Source organism: Camellia sinensis, chromosome 3, assembly GCF_055761805.1.
Source record: "Camellia sinensis isolate YWXY chromosome 3, ASM5576180v1, whole genome shotgun sequence".
NCBI lineage: Eukaryota > Viridiplantae > Streptophyta > Magnoliopsida > Ericales > Theaceae > Camellia > Camellia sinensis.
This window is the reverse complement of record NC_138963.1, coordinates 191,404,533-191,421,518: the sequence shown is the minus strand read 5'-3', so window position 1 is coordinate 191,421,518 and position 16,986 is coordinate 191,404,533. Positions and strand designations below refer to the sequence as shown.

The following is a 16,986-nucleotide window of genomic DNA, read 5'->3' as shown; positions in this document are numbered from 1 at the left end:
AACACAGTATGAGCAAAGACTAAGACATTAGCGATTGATAAATGTTCAATTTCCATAAACCAATTCGTAACCCATTTCCATTTTCATGACCACCATGTTTATGTTTCATTTCAATTTCCATTTCTTATCAATTTCACAATTTACATCAATGGCTCAGAACCTGGCCAACCACTTATATGAGATAGTGACTCATATTAAACCTTTCCCATTTATACAATAGATAAACATACTAGTTGTATCAACATCTCAACAGATAAGCACACAAGCTATATTCACATTCCAACAGATATGCATAATAGCTATATCAACACTTCCAAAGATAAGCATAAGAGCTATATCAACACTTCCAAAGATAAGCATATGAGCTATATCAATACATTATCTGACAAGCATATGAGCTGTATCAGTGGAGTCCATCCCCTATCTCCTCCCAAACAACATCCGGTTTAGAGGTCTATCCCCTATCTTCCCCTAAATCGTGGAGTACATCCCCTATCTCCTCTCACACACACAACGTATATACACAAAGGTCATATACACAATCAATCAATACATAACGTTAATGTATTCTATCAACCGTCATACTCTATGACATATCCAATTGATTAGTTTTAGTTTGCCTAATCATCATGCATTGTCTACAACAATCAAAACTACCCTCCACCGGTAGCCCAAGCAATTATTTCTAAACAGATAATAAAAGCTCTAACAAATAAAATATCAATGTTTTCAAAAGTGAGCGATTAATAAATCTAACTCCACTATTCAACCATATAATGAACCAATTTCATTATTTTCAACTCAATTCCATATAACCACAATTTTTCCAAATTAATCATACCAATTAATTTATACAACCAATTAGGGTTTTCTACCCCATTTCCCAATATTGACCCAATGGTCTATATATCAACAACCAACAACAATATCATTATTTTGAAACTCAAAATACACATTCTTGAAATCAAAATAATAAAGCCCTTTTTCAACATTTTGAAACCCTAAGTCCCAAAGTTACCCAACTTCAACACTTTATCAAAATAACCAAAAATCTATGTCAAAGACGATAAGAGTGAGTAGAAATCCCTACCTCAAATTCGGAGCTCAAGGAAAGGAGGTGAAGAAACTCAACGTGCTCCAAAACTCAATATTCTCGGATCAATGTGTAGCTCTCGACGATCAACCAAACTTTTACAAAGGCTGAAGGAAAAGGAAACACTCTAACTAGATCAAACCCTAGAGAGAAGGGAGTTTCTAGAGAGAGGAACTCTCAAAATATCTTTTTAGAAAGTAAGAGAGAGAGAGAGAGAATGTAAAAAGTGATTTTAAAATGCCCAGTTGCCAACTGATATACGACATTCTCGCTTGACCGGAAAACACAACGCTCGAGCGTCAAGAACAAAAAACTAGGTCCGCTCGAGCGCAATAAGGCCCGCTCGAGTGCCAAGACACAAGAATAAAGTACATCCGCTCGAGCGCGAAAACTAGTCCGCTCGAGCGTAGATTTCCTCCTCCCAGAACTTACACCCAAAGGTACTACCCGCTCAAGCGCCAAAGTACCCGCTCGAGCGTAAAGAAACCTGCTCGAGCGTAAAAATCACACCTGCAGAAGTTTTGCAAGGACACGAAAAACTGGGAGCGTGCAATCTCCGCTCGAGCGCAAGAAGACCCGCTCGAGCGGACCTCCTAAAAACTGGGCAACAAAGAATTGAAACCAAAGCCTAACCAACCTGTAACAGCTCTGCCCAATACATCCTAAAACTCAATCAAGTGGAATTAAAGGATGACAAAGGTATACCACCACCAACATCACGGAACCGAGTCCGGAATACAACAGAACAGTAAAGGGACAACCGGGATCGCTATAACACTAAATGACTAATCAGAGGGCCAATGATTGTTTAAGTCCCCAAAACATAGGACTTGCATGGTAATACTTATAAAATAATGGCTCAAAAACATGATTAATAAACATTTATATCAATGGCTTTTCTTTTTTAAGCAAATATAGTTCATTTAACAAATAATATACCCTAAAAACAAATATAATTTACAAATCATAATTTATATATAAAATAATTTATAATAACTCAAAATATAATAAAACTCACCTAAATATTGGCCCTATTTGGTAGGGCTTATTTTAGCTTTCAACTTAATTTAAACTATTTTGATGTGTTTGGTTCAGCTTAATAATACAAATTATAACTTTTTTTAAGCCAAAAATCAGCTTTTTCTTTGAGTGGGAGAGGAGAAGTTTTTCCAAACAACTTAAGCGCGCAGCTGCCATTTGAGGGGCAAAATGACTTAAATGCCCTTCACAATTTCAAGTTATTACAAGTGTGCCATGTATATAAACCAAACACAACTCATTTATGTATCTTGCATGTCTCTGAGAGGCAATTTCCGGCGAACCAAGGCTCTCTCTCTTCTCTCTCTCTCTCTCTCTCTCTCTCTCTCACGAACCTGAGGTAGTGAAGCCTTAGCTCTCTGAAACCCTAGCTCTCTCTATGTCTCTCTCTTCGCTATCGACGGCGTGACAAAACCCCTGCTCTCTCTCTTCGCAATTGCGGCTAGGGTTTTGCAAGGAGCTACCAGTTGTGAGATGAGGAGGAGGAGGAGGAGGGGCTGCCGATGTGACAAAACCCTAGCGCTGCCACGTTGCCGCTGTGACTGCCGGAGCTAGGGTTTTTACTTTTTTTGTTCTTTTTTTTTCTAGAGGTTTTCACTATTTTTTTAATAAAAAAATAATAACAATAATTAACCATTTTAGCCATTACTAAAATAAATTTTATATTAATTAATACTAATTAATAATTTTAGTATTAATTGATTACAAAAAGCCATTAATTGCCACTAATTAATTTATAATGAAATAATTTTATACTAATTGATTTATAATGAAAAAATGAAAAAAATAATTTATAATGAACAAATGAAAATAACCCATTAATTGACACTAATTAATTTATAATGAAATATTTTTATACTAATTGATTTATAATGAAAAAATGAAAAAAAATAATTTATAATGAAAAAATGAAAATAATAAATTAATTGACACTAATTAATTTATAATGAAAAATGAAATAATTTTATACTAATTAATTTATAATGAAAAAATGAAAATAATAATTTTTGTAATACTAATTATATTAATTTTTATTAATGAAATAATGTTTTTAGAATTAAAACTGAAAAAAATGACAAAATAATCATTTTTATATTATATAAGGGTAAAAAGAACAATTACACAACAAAAAGTTATTTTACAGCTTATCAACCAAACACTACTCTGCTGCTTAAATCCATAATCACACAGCTGCACCAAACAGATTAATAGCTTATGTTCACAGCTACAAGTTATAATATATTAAGTTATAATCTATAATTACTTTTCCACAGTTCTACCAAACGGGCCATTAATCCCTAATTTTTCCTTTACTTCACTGTTCACTGGAACTTAGTTCCTTTACTGACTGACTAATATTTTTCATTTGCTGTTTATTTTATTTTTCCTTGCTTCCATTCCTAGCACAAACTCACATATTTACAAGCAAGGAAACATAGGTGCGGGTACGAGTACAGTACTTGTACGAGTGCGGGTACGCTGATTCGGCAAAACTCAAAAAAAGTACGATACGGGTACGACTGCGGTACGTCGATATTTTTTTTTTAAATATAATTATGATTAAAGGATCCAACCTACAAATTAAAATTAAATATCAAAACTAAAAAAAGAACTACTCATTTTCCTAAAATTTAAAACCATTAAGCGTTAAAAATAATATTTGTGAAATCTCTCACTTTGACATGTTATGCACTGTGAATTTATGATCATAATTTATTTTTAAAATCTTTTTTTTTTTGCTCATTAATTTGCTATTTTTATAGGGTGAGACCAAAGAAATAACAGGAGACCAAAGAAAGATTTAAAGTTAATTTCCAACAGTAAAGGAAAAAAAATCCTCAATTGTGGTAGGTTGTCAATTACAATTTTCATAATACATAAAATTGCACCATTCCCAACCACTACTAATCAACTAATACAGTATCAATTTTTAATATTTTGTGCATAAACTTTTAAAGTTTGTTATGATTAAAGATTTTATAAAGAAATTCTAAGAGGATCTGAAGCAAAAGCATAATGCATAGTCATACACAGACCTACCCTTTATAGGCCTTGATATTTTTTTTGGTTAAAATTGCTTTTTAAAAACATCACAATCATTTGCTGATATGCTTATACAATTTATACAGACAGACAGGACAGCAGAGAAACATCAAAAATTACAGATATGCAAGGGCACCAAAAAAAAAATAATAATTGCTGATCTGTAACGGCAGAAAAAAAAATAAAATAAAAAAATAATAATTGGCCCTGGCGTACCCACGCCGTACCCATAGTGTACCCGTGGCGTACCCATGCTTTATCCGAATGAACCAAACGTACCGAACCTTCTTTTGCTGTACCGATACGTGTACCGCCGTACCAATATACGTATCTATATCCGATAAATACCTGATACTCGTACGACACTATTGTTGAAATACCCGTGCTTCATAATTTACAAGTAATCCTTTTACAGCTTCTTGGTGCCAGGCATAACCGCGTGGCATTCATAGCTTTACCGAAGGCATATCCCCCAGGTAACTCTTTATATCTATTTTCACTTAGGCCCATATCCTAAAATAATTATATTAACATCTCTCTTGGTAACATATAATCCCTAATTAAATTATGCTTTATCACATACAATCATAACTTTACTATTATTATTAACATCATCATTATTATTATTATTATTATTATTATTATTATTATTATTATTATTAGTTGATATTAACGTGGTGTTTAATTAAATATTTAGGGTGTCATATTTCTCTCCTCCTAAATAGAAGTTTGTTTCCAAAACTTATTAATTAGATTTTTTTCCAAACGTTTGTTTAACTATTTTATATAATAAAATAACTAATTTGACTCAAGGCATTCAAAAATAGATAATAGTATGATTTTTGTAAATAGTATTATTCGGGGTGTTATATCTCTCATCAAGATATATTTAATAAAATTCATGTTGGCTATGAAATTCTTAAAAAAAAATAAATTATTATCATCGAAATTGATATAAACAGTAACATGTTACTTTGATTCACAATAAATTGTTACTTTGGCAATATTATCTAAATATATATATATATATATATTACTTTGTTCTTACTTAATTATGCACCTCCTCCTTAGGAGATTTATGAAACAAAATAAATTGAACTGACATTTTCACCAAATAAGGATCCAATATAGGGATTTTGACTAAATTTTTCTTCTAAAATATTGCTCCACGCCTATCTTAAAATGATACAAAGAAAGGTAGTAAGTCCCACTATTTCAATCAATCAAATCAAAATTTAGGGTAAAATATAAATACACTCTTAATATTTGTTTAAATTATGAATTGACTTATGTAATTTTAGAAATTACAAATACTGCATATCAGAATTTTTTATTTAACAAAATTAATAAAAATAAAATAAAATTTCTAATTACTCGCCTATATAATAATAAAATTATTTGAATTTTTTATTGAAATATATTTATCACATCATTTAAAACAGTTAATTACCTTGATAATTTATTAATAAAATATGTCATTTATTTTGCGATTAAAAATATAAAGAAGTAAAATGTAATTTTTAGATAAATAATTTATATTTTAAACAAATCTCAAAAAAAATATTTATGATTTATCTCAAAAAAATTCAACTTGCTAAAAAAAATCAAATAATTTTCCGTATATTTCACGCTCTATGAATGATTCACAACCCCATGTCCTGTGCATGGGCAGTAGGAATGGCAACAGGCCGGGTCGGGGATTACATCCCCCGTCCCTGATCCCCTAAGGCAAAAAAACCTCCGTCCCCGATCCCCAGCGGAGAAACCATTACCCCCCATGCCCCCTAACGGAGATCTGGTTTCCCTGACCCCGAAATATCCCCGACTTTTTTTTTTCTTTTTTGAATTTTGCTCAACACAAGAATAAATAAATAAATAAATAATTAATCAGTTTTATGTTTCATCATCATCATCATCAACAACAATTTGAGCATGATATATATACAAATAAAATTAATATATATATATATATATATATATAAATCTGAGCATAATGCTTGAGGAAAAAATAAATATGTGTTCTTGTCTACTCAATTTGAACACAAATTGATTTGTGTTCCATACAAATAAAATTAAAATATATATACATTTTTACCCATTTCCTTAAATTGCACACCCAAATTTCATCTACAAGAAACCCCAACAATAATGGAAACAAAAACATACAAGAAACCCATCTGATCACAGTTACAGAGATAAATCAAGGTATAAAGCAACAACATCAATCATCAAAAAAATATATATATACAAGAAGCTAGATCCCCTCTCCCAAAAAAAAAAGAAAAAAAAATACAGTATCTGAGAGAAAGAGAGATTCATTTCTTTCAATTTCTATAAGCAACCAAACACAAAATCAGTTAGCTTCTACAACTAGTATTATGTAGATCGGAGAGATATGAAGGAGATCAAAGAGATCCAAGGAGATTGGAGAGATCAGAGAGAGATGAAGGAGATCAAGGATCTGGCGGCATGACAGGCAAGAGGAGTGAGATCCAAGCCACGTGAGGCAGATCGGAGATGAGCAAACTGCGACAAGGAGAGAGATGAAGGAGATTGGCGGTAAGGAACTGGTAATACGGTGGTTGTCAGTGTAGATCTGTGCGATTCACCAATGGAGATCAAGAGAGAGAGAGAGACAACAACCCTAAAATAAGCCAACAAAACAGAGAAATATATATATAGAGGGGTAAAATAGCAATTTTACTACGGTAACAAACGAGGATGGGGGTGGGAACGGGGACGGGATTGGGGTTTGGACACTTATCACCGTCTCCAGCTCGAAATTGTTCGAGAATTGATTTTCGAATACCATTCCCCACCCCGTCAAGGGTATTTTTGAGGAAAATTCGCTCAAATTGAGGTGAGGGGCGAGTCCTTGTCAAATCGGTTTTAAATTGCCATCCTTAATGGGTAGAGGCGGAACAATGAGGGAACCACACAGTTTTGAAAATTTAAACTTGTCATTCGACCATGTAACAGGATCCTTTATCGTCTTACCTCGGTTAACATATGAATATGCATATTATTTTCCTTCACATATGCACTTATACATTGTTATATGAATTATTTATTTATTTATTTATTTTGGTTGAAATGATAGGTTAACACGTTATGAGAAAGACAAACAGATAAAAAATCACATGACATGATAATACCCCCCAAAAAAAAAAGTTCGGTTAATATTTAGATGTAGGGATGTTTTGAGAAAATGATTAAAAACTATTTTTTGACTTTTTTTTAAAATTTTTTTATGAGAGAAAAAAATGAGTTAAAAATTAAAAAATGACTTTTAACTCACTTTTTAAAATAGGCCGTATTTATAATTTATTTTAAAATTTATCATTGTCGAGTGCAGTAAAGAATTTCAATCAGAGTAATAGGAACGGATGATAATTATTCCTAATAAATAATGGACAGGCTTGGGTGGGCTTCAGAGCCTATGTCCAGCCTAAGCTGGCACCCACGCAATGTCCGTTAATCACATCAGAAAGGGAATGTACTTCTTGCAGGCTTTGTAAAGCAAACATTCTTGCCAACATTATACCTCCAATGCTCCAAACCCTTTTGGTGGTGTTTGTTTAGAAGGATCCAAATATGAGATAAGATTAATAGTCAGTTATTTGATTTAAAATTTTTATACCTAAGTTCATCCGGATTATGAATTTTAAATTTATAGGATTGTTCTATCCCATGGGAGGTGAGACACAATTTATAAAATAACTCATCTCATGAGATTAGGTAGTGAAATTATATTTTTAACCCTCTACTATTTAATATCTTTTTAAAAATAAAATTGATTTATTAAATTATTTATACTTAATAAATTTATTTATTACACTATTTAATAAATTATACTTAATAAATTATTTATTAATTTTTTTTTACTTAATAAATTTTATTTATTAAATTATTCATACTTTATTAAATTAGTTATTTTAATAATCATTTGATATTAATTATACTTCGTAAAGTAAAATAAAATTTAAAAATCTCAATTACAAATTAAAATAAATTTATGTAATTTTTATTAATATTCTATTTATTTAATTTTTTAAAAGTTTCAGTAAAAAAATTAAATAAAATTTATAATTCAAATTTAATATTCCTATTATTTAGTAAATAATTCAAAAAGGCAAAAAAATCTTTTGAGCATTCATCTATGATATCCCAAACAAACATAGGATTCAATAGAATAGTCAAATCTAGACATCTAATCCTATGACTAAACAAATATATAATACAAATCTAAACCAACCAAATAGTTCGGAGACAACGTATCTCAAGACTAATAGTCCAGTGAATTACAATCCTCCTTATCTAGTCTGCCCAAACAAACATGTTGTTTGTGTCTTGGGAAGCCTAAAAAAAAAGTTCTGTTTTTTTCTCCTAATAATGGTCAAAAGTATTCTTTTTTAAATAAAAAAGAGAGAAAATCAAAATGACTGAACATTTAGTACTGATCATTTTACAACACTGAACATACACTGTTAAACAGAGTTAACATAACAAATTCATACACAACCAAACAGAGTTTTGAATTCAAACATTTCTAAAACAGTAAGCAAGCAAAAAGGCCAAACCGAAGTGTCTCCTACACAAAGAAATCATACATACATGCACTGTGAAGACATCGACGACCACTTGAAACTCACATATGGTCAAGTGCACAGCGAAGTGTCTCCTGCCATACCGTATCCAAAATGTTAAAAGCCTTGATGAAAAAGAAAAACGAATGAGAAGTGATATAATTTGCAAAGAAGAGGACTTACAAGTTCCTTCTCAAGTTTGACCGTATACTCTTTGTAACAAGCAAGTGTGGCTTGAAAATATGCACTGTCCTTCTTGAGCCTTGCAATGTCTTGTTGAATGTGTAAAACTTCAGTCAAATTACTGGAGCTGAACTGTTGTAGAATATGTAAAACAAAATATAAAATGAGGAGGATTATAGAGCAGGTGATGGAGGTAGTTTCGAGAGTAATATTCAGCAATGTTACCAATTAAAATTATGATTCTAAAAAGTTTAGACACTTTTACTGATCAAAATAACAGAATCAAGAACCTTACCATTTCCACATTTTCCATACTGAAACTACCAGAAGAAAACAAGAAAATTAATCAGAAAACAAAAATAAGAACAATTTTCTTCTACCTAACAAAGTTGCAAAATCTCTCTCAAAGAATGAATGATTACTTGTAATTATATCAAGCAATTATAAAGTCTTATTTGTTTAAAGGGAAAATTATACTTGTCTTCCCGATAATTTGCCTCCTATGTCAATTTGGTCCCTATAATCATTTGTATCAATTTTGACTCGTAAATTTTCACATTGTATCAATTTAGTTCAATTGATAACATCATTTAAGAAATTGGACAGAAATTAAGGGCTACATGGTCCATTCAAAAGGGAATGAACCATTTTAAATTGGATGTCAACCCCTTAATCACTCTGAGAAAAGTGAATTGAGTATTTTGCCCCTTCATTTCAGTCAAACTTCTTAATTAACGTTACCAATTGGATTAAACTAACACTACGTGAAACATTCAAAGGTAAAATTGATGCAATTAGAACTACATGGAACAAATCGACACAAGAGGCAAACTACAAGGAATACCAAGATTTGCCATTGTTCAAAAAATGTAAATGAAGAGGGAACAAAAACCAATAAACTAGGTTTTAACTTACTCATACTTATTCTTTGGATCATCTAGATTCATAAATACTGATAAATAAAGATAGTTACATCAAATTAAGAATTAAGCTGATAATTTGTGCTCATCCCAACATTTTGCACCAAGAACATATAATAACATCAAATCAAATACATGAACTCGAGGAATAATTTGAGTCAGCGTTTAGTGTATATCTTTTTTGCACCGAATCACAAAGCAAACCTACAATAATGTCTCCATTAATATCAAAAACCAAATGAATGCATTTAAAATGAGAACAGCCTTAAGAAAGGTTCTTTTGTAAAGGCAAACACTATTGCCGTCATCACCCCCCGTAATGATCCAAAATTCTTTTGTGTCTCGTCAAGCTAGTGGCCACAAAAAAATCTGTTATAAGTTGAGCTCTACCTTGATAATCTAGTGATCTAGGAGTTGTAAAGATTGAGTCTGGGACAAGGGAGTACATTGCAAATGATGCTTCTATAAAAGTAGATTGCAACTCTTTGAAGATTCTCAAATTTTCAGGTTACCATTATTGAAATGAATCTAATAATAAGCATATGTATTTGGTAGAAGAATGATTTTATTGGATGGGAAATCTATGATGTGCACCCCTAAAGTGGAAGATATACTTTATGTGGTGAGCAAAACCTTGTAATACTTTTCGTGATGAGAAAAGTTGCATCATTTTCTAGTTTATGTCACAAAATTTGTGGGGTTGTTATGAAGGGCATACCATATGCACCCTTTTAGGGGTGCACATAGTAGTGTCTCCCTTATTGGAGAACACTTATAACTTGAATAAAATTTATAGGATATCAAGTTGAAAAAGTAGAAAGCCTGGACAAAATTTTGACAATATAATACTTCTATCTGTGTAAATGCACTTGTTTGAAGTATTCTTGCAGCTATAATGTATATGACCTTTAAGCAGAAAACAAATCTTTACACCACTCCAAACACATGGTTGGAAGTGGATTTTGTTTTCCATTGTTAAGGAGTCAATTTTGACAAAGTTAGAAGAAAACAATAGGTATCCAGTTTTAAATAATTAAGGTTGTCAGGACTCGGGATCAAGAAAGAATAAAGCAAGATTTCATGCTAAAATATAGGAAATACGATGTTTTAATTGAAATAAAAATTTCTATGATATGAACATTATGTCATTCAGTTACAAGAATTAATTTTGATGTGTATTACCTGCTTGGTTCAAGGCTAGATTCCTGAAGTCTAGACTTAATATCTTCTATAGCATGGAGGAAGTGATGCTTCACTAGTCCCCTCTCCCCTGCCTGGACCACAGCATATGAATGTGCACGGGTGACTAGAGATGCAAGGGCAGAGCCACTACAGCCATTCGTCATGCAAGTTGTGCAAACAAACACATGCACAATCTCATTTCATAGCGATGAATTGATGTTTCCACTTACACAACATTCTTGTTCAAACAATTTACCAATGTCTTGAAGATTCACATCTTCATCGAGTACAAAAGCTTGTCTCATGTTCCTTGTGTTGATGTCCAAAATTTTCAAGCGCCCTCGCTCATCTGGGTACTCTAATTTGACATGTAGTTCAATTCTACCTTCCTTACAAACAAATACGATAAACTATATTTCTTTTTTTTCATTGAGTTAGAACAATGATAAGTTAATAAATAGCTATTTATATTTATATATATTTGTTTGGTTACCCATAAAAGATGAATATGTATACATAATTTAATTTTTCTTTGCTTTGATAAATTCAAATTTTGAACATACCATTCAAGTTCAAAAATGTGGGATATTGTTGAAAAAGAATAAAGAAATCAGCAAAGAACAACACAAGGGAGAGAATGTTACCTCAATAGGGCTTCGTCGATAAGCTCCTTTCGATTGTAGTAGCAATAATAAAAATATTGTTCAATACTTTCATGCCATCAATCTGAAAGGCATGCAAATTTTCAAGTATTGCCTAGACAAGGAGAAACAATAAAAGGAACAAATTGAAAAAAGAAATATGAGAGATATAGACCATGGTAAGTAGTTGGTTTACAAGCCTATCATCCATATGGTATTGTCCTATAGCTACCCCTATTTTTTGCAAAAAACCAAAAACATATTTAAGACACGATTTGCAATATAGATAGAACCAAAAAATACCATTCTCACTCTCTCTTAATGCTTATTATTAATATTCTCATTATTGTGACCTTTGCCCTTTATTTATGTTGCAAACTTGTCCTAAATCGCCTTTCTAAGCCACTTAAGCTTGGTTCATATAGTCTAAAGGGTTCTTCCACCTATTGTCAGTCAGTTTTTGGTTGGAGGCCTTAGAATTGAGTCTTGAGTAATTTATTGTGGGCCAAGTCTCCACCCCAGGTGTCTTTCTTAGGTTTCTCTCAGCTCCACTTGTAGTTGGACCGCATGTTCAAGAAATGTTAAAATTCGGCCTCGTGTTCGAGAAGTTGTCCCAAATCGCCTCTCTAAATCACCGAAGCTTGATTCATATTGTCAAGAGGGCCCCTTCACCTATTGCCAATTGATTTTGGGATGGATGCCTCCAATATTCTAACAATCTACAAGAAGATTGTGCTTAATAAATAATCTTAGGGCTTGCACAAAACTCTAATTCTTTTTTTACCTCCACAAGAGACTATGTCGCATGTGCAAGAGTGTTCGGGACTTATCCCACATCACCTCTCTAAGTCACCCAAGCTTAGTTTGTATAGTCTATAGGGCCCTTTTACCTATTACCAATCGATTTTGGGTTAGATGCTTCCAATAATATAACAATATACAACAAGATTGTGCTTAATAAAGAATCCTAGGGATTGCACAAACTCTTTAATTCTTTTTAGTCTAACATTGCTTCATGCTTTATTTTGTTAAGGATCTTTCTTACCTAGTATTAGGAAGAAAAATGAAGTTCTATATGTGGTTGTGTGGGTGATTTGAGGCTACATGAGCTAGTAAAGGAAATTTCTAGGAAGTATGGTGGATTATGATATGACACTAGGTCATCAGATACTAGCTAGGTGTAAGCAAAGACAGCCTTCGGAAGAGAAAGAGTGAGTGAGTTGTTATAGAGGTCTAAAAGTGAAGAACCAAAACTATAAGCAAGAGGTGGAGATGGTTAGATCATCTTTATGCATGGAGGTGGAGGCTATATTTATAGATTGATTGGCCTATATGGGCCAACTCACCTAGCGGCTGGAATGGTGGTCACGTGTGCTCGGATATGAAGCACTCACTTGTCTTTATCAAGTTCTAGAGTTGTCTTCATGTCGAGATCTCTCTAAGGTTGGTCAAGTGCAGATCTCTCCAACAAGAATAGGATGCGGCATCTTGACAAATATTCAATGCCAATAAACCAAGTCCAAAATCCCAACGAGCTCATGGGACAGTCATGAGGTTGCTTGGATGCCTCGTAACCGTGGCACAAAATCCAAAGGTGTCCCTATGCCCTTCTATCGATCTTGTCACGACCCAAACCCGCCCCTATAGGTTTAGCATCGTAACCGGCCAGTAATCCTTGGATTACCAAAGGCCTCTTAATAGAATAACATGTAATTAGGGGCTACGGAAGCAAATAGCAATTAAACAACTTCCATTGAGCTGTGCAGACTTATATGAGACAGAAAAATTTTAAACTTTATATACATATATACACAGATTAGACAAAGAGGAACTTAGCCCTATTTACAAAACACACAAGACTTGTCTAACCAATCAAGAAAACAGAACTTAAACTTTAAATCACGTAGCCATAGTCACTTGACATATCCGAAACCTCCACGAGAGGCACATAGGTTGGCTGACAAAAACATATTCCAGGCAGATGCCTTTAAGTCTGGTCACGCGTCTGTTCACCTACATACATAAATAATACAGTGAGCTAGAGCCCAATGAATAATAACAGAGTAAAAGGTTTTAATGAATGGTGTCCATATCGAATTTAGAAATTAGATTTCAAATCTCTTATCAAATCAGAAACATAGTCATGTTCATGTTCGTATTCGTATTCGTATTCGTATCAGAAACAGAGTCATATTCAAATCATGTGTGGTACTTCCTTTAGCGTAGCATATCATGTTGGTCAAGCATATCAAGTTCCATAATGGAACCTCCGGTACCGGGTAACATATCACAGACGTGGGCCACGGTATTGTTTCCCCAGGGCGAAGGCCTGTGCCACGGTATTATTTCCCCCGGGCGAGGGCCTGGGCCACAACATTAATTCCCCCGGGCGAGGGCCTGGGCCTCATGGCCATAAGCCACAGTATTATGTTCCCTGGGCGAGGGCCTCTACTAAGGATACCACAATTACGTTTCAAAGAAAATTGGACAATCATTCATTCATACAAAACATAGCATTTCAGAAACTTATCATCTCATATCATCAGAAAATAATTAAAGTTAAACATAACTTTATAGAGTTATTACTCATAGATAGTTGCAGAAGCAGATCAGACAGATCACAAATTAGGCAGACAATAGCGCGTGACCTACACAAACCCATAACATATACACATCGAAACACAATATCAATTCCTTGATCAAGCTTGACTTTTCTTGTCTTTTTCTGTCTACGTAGTCCGAGATTCTACTACGTGTATTCTTCCTTTAGTTAAATGAATCGGATTCTTATTTCACATATCCTTTCATTACTAAATCATTCTTTTCTGAATAAACCAATTCCTCACTTGGCTTCTTAATCAAGTATCAATGACTTAGTCTTTAATCAACTAATTAATGTTGATTGTTAACTTGTTAATCCTTATAGAGCCATAAAACATGTCTAGAATGCTTTGGAAAGAGATGAGAATAAAAATGTAAATTAAATGCGATTTTTCAAAATATGCTGAAAATAGGGTCTTCGCTCGAGCGCCACTTGGTCGCTCGAGCGGACTGTAAAATTTGAAAAACTTCTAGGAGCTCGATTTTCACGCTCGAGCAAGACTTTCCTCGCTCGAGCGGATAGTATAAATTCTGGAATTTTCAAAATTGTAATTGAAGTTCATATTTGATATTCAAAGCCTCAAAACATGTATTTGTGGTACCACAAATACGGAGAACCAATGTATAATTTAGTAAACACTCTCAATTAGAAATTATTTATTCAAATCATGCTTCAATTGTCCAAATTTAGTTTTAACTCAATTCCTCCATATCAAGCCAAATTCCAAACCCAAAGTGATTAATCTCTAAATTAATCGCCATAAATTGAACATGGCTCCAATTTCTCATTTTCTTTAGTTACATAAAATTGACTTCAAGCACTTTTTATTTTCCTTCAAAACATGAAATTAAAGTCACAAACTCCTTATAAAATTGTTCACTTGTATGAAATTAACATCAAAATTACTAATTTTATATTCTTATAAATTTTCCCAACTAATTTCCATAATCTAAAACTTAACTTAATTTGTAACCTCAACTTAATTCATAACCATAGGTGTTTCAAAATATGCTTAATTTAAATAAAATCTTAAATTACATTACATGCGTGGATTAAAAATCTAATTATAAAATGAAAACTTTATCTAACATTAGGATTAATTCTAAATTTCCATAATCATTAACCTAACTCATTTGCATGGGTCAAATCTTTAATAAACCCTTGTTGCATGTAATTTATAGAACTTAATTCAAGAATAATTCTCTAAATTGAACCCAAATTTAACAAATTAAAAGAATCATAACTCATGTTTTTAAACCTAACTTGATTTAACATACAAATCCAATTTCTATGAATTTATGATTAATCCCCAAATCTTTATTTTTAATCTTCTCAAAATACACCTTGAATAAATTTTTGTCTAGATTAAGTAAACAACACTAGAAAGAGGATGAAATTTCTTACCTTAGGATGAATTTTCCATAATTTTGAGCTTAAGTTTTGATATCCCACAAGGCTTTCTTCTTCCCTTTTCTTCCTCCCTCTTGGTCTCTCTCTCTCTCAGCCGTGCTCTCCCTCTCTCTCAGCCGTGCTCTGTTTTTATTCCACCCACACAAGACTTGATGATGTACATATATATTTGTTGCCTTAGACTTAACACACCAACGTTCCTTTGTAATATAATTTATTAAAGGTAAATTAATATATCATTCACATTTAATTTAATTGGACATCATTTAATTTTAATTAATCTTAATTAGCCCAAACACAAATCCCACATAAATTAATTAGTCTAATTGACTTCCTTTAGAGTCCAATTAATTATATTTAAATTTATTAATCTGAATCAGATTTTAATCAAACTCCCAAAAAGGCTCCAAATTTCCGTCGCTTAAATTACATATTCAAATTGAACACCCAATAAATAAATTTAATTCGTAATAATTACAATTCTCAATCTTCATAATTTTCGTAAAACCCAGATTAAATTGGAATAATTGGCAATTAAATTTCAAATCTCCTTCATTAATTAAGTGCTAATCATTATACGCGATGGGGTCGTTACAGATCTAGACTGGCATAAGTGTATTAGAGTGATGGGAAAACAAGTGTAGAATCATATAAGAGATGTATGTGTAGATGAAAACTTGGCTTGCCCAAGGGGGCCCAAGTGGATATGAGAGTGCCTAGGTGAAGAGCCCTTAATCTAGGAAGGAAGGCCAAATGCACCCACAAGGCTCCTTGGAGATAACCTCCTTTAATTTTGATATAAGAGATGGCACATCGTGTAGTGCGTAGAGGTTTTGGGATGAAGGGATCACATGCTCAATACCACTGTCTTGGTGAAGTTATGAAGTACATGTAGATGTGATGATCACCTAAGGTCAGTAAAATGCTTCCTATATGACAAGTTACTTTTAATGAGCAAAGCAATTGAGTGCCCATTGTTTGGGAAACACTTTCTAAAACAATGGTTTCTAGGTGACCATTACCTTTTGGGACTTTGGATAAGATACAGTGCCCTTCTTCCCTGTTATTTCTGAATTCAAGACTCTTAACAATGACCAACCTTTTTCATATAGAATAACATTTCTATGTTGACTGTCCACACTGATTAAAGGATAGGTTTTGTATAAACCAATAAAAAATTTAGAAGTGGATGACAAGGTGAATTGCCAATCATAGGGCATAGAAAATAATGTGAAAATAATGCTGATTAATCTGGATTACACACTCAATGGTGAATGCATGTCTTAGA

At 32.7% G+C, this 16,986-nt stretch overlaps 1 protein-coding gene across 5 annotated transcripts in view; it reads right to left on the bottom strand.

Moving 5' to 3' along the window:
- The window catches only part of LOC114280706 (vesicle-fusing ATPase), a 107,812-nt gene that overhangs the window by 72,734 nt on the left and 18,092 nt on the right, over nucleotides 1–16,986 (bottom strand). The gene's annotated exons all lie outside the window — the stretch shown is intronic.